The sequence below is a fragment of the Mauremys mutica genome, chromosome 3 (assembly GCF_020497125.1).
Source record: "Mauremys mutica isolate MM-2020 ecotype Southern chromosome 3, ASM2049712v1, whole genome shotgun sequence".
Classification (NCBI taxonomy): Eukaryota; Metazoa; Chordata; order Testudines; family Geoemydidae; genus Mauremys; species Mauremys mutica.
Window position 1 is genome coordinate 11,815,907 of NC_059074.1, and position 1,173 is coordinate 11,817,079.

Here is a 1,173-nt window from a genome sequence, read left to right on the forward strand (position 1 = left end):
AGCACAACTTAAAGATATGCCTGATGGTGGTAGACTCTGGGATCTCAAGCTATTTAAGTTACAGAATGTTAAGCAGTGATTCAATCAGTAGGTGTATGGGGAACATCTGTAATAAGCTGTTAAGTCTAGCAGACAGAGGTGGAACAAGATGTAATGGCTGGAACTGAAGCTAGATAAAATTATACCTTAGGTCTGGTCTGAGTTTAACAGTGAGGGCAATTAATCATTGCAACAGCTTACTTCAGGATGTGATGGATTCTCTAGTGCTGGCAACTTAGAAAAACATCCACTTGTTGATTTAAAAGAGATTAAGTTAAGCAGGAAGTATGTGGTGGTCTTATGGCCTGTATTATACATTCAGCTTCAATCTGTGGTCCCTTCACTCTTAACTGATTGAGAAGCTAACAGCTGAGGCTGTTCATTCACTGTGCTTGTTAAAACCCAGAGGCAGCTGCTGGGCTAGTGAAGAACAAGTTGTGCACTGATAGGTGCTGCTTGCTTCAATCCTGAGCTGTCATAAATCACTGCCAAGCATGTAAAAAATGGCGTTAATTCCAGTTGCTGAAGGAGGTCTCATGCCAGAAGAGTTTAGGAGGTAGGGAAGGATGAGGCCATGCTTAGAGCAGCAGCCTTGGGTTGTACATCTCACTTCAGTTCCATGCTGCACTACAGGCTCTTGGACAACTGTTACTTTCAGCACCTAAAGCCAACATTAAGTGTTTGACCACCCAATCAGCTGGTGCCTAACCTTGACAGCACCTGAATTCCTGCTGGGGGAGTATGCCCAAAGCTCCCTCAGTCCCTGCTGCCTCAGCAGCTTGGATAAATCCAATTGGCTTACTTAACTCTGACCATGCACTGGAGGGGGATCCAGGTAGGAGTGAGGTAGTGCAGTCTAAATCCCCTTGGTTAGTCTGTGGCCCTCCACTCCCCCATGGTAAAAGGGGAGAGTAGCACTCAAAGCAGAGGGGGGTTGTGAGGACAAACACTGAAGGTGGGAGGTGCTCAGTATAGTAATGAGGACCTTATAGCTTGCACAGGGGTGGAGACCACCCTTGAGAGGCATCACCTACCTGCAGAGATGAAATCACATCTTTTGCCTATGCTCCACTTCAAGCCTAACCCAGTGTGAATTCACTCCTGTTACTGCCTCCAAGAATACAGTACAAGAGC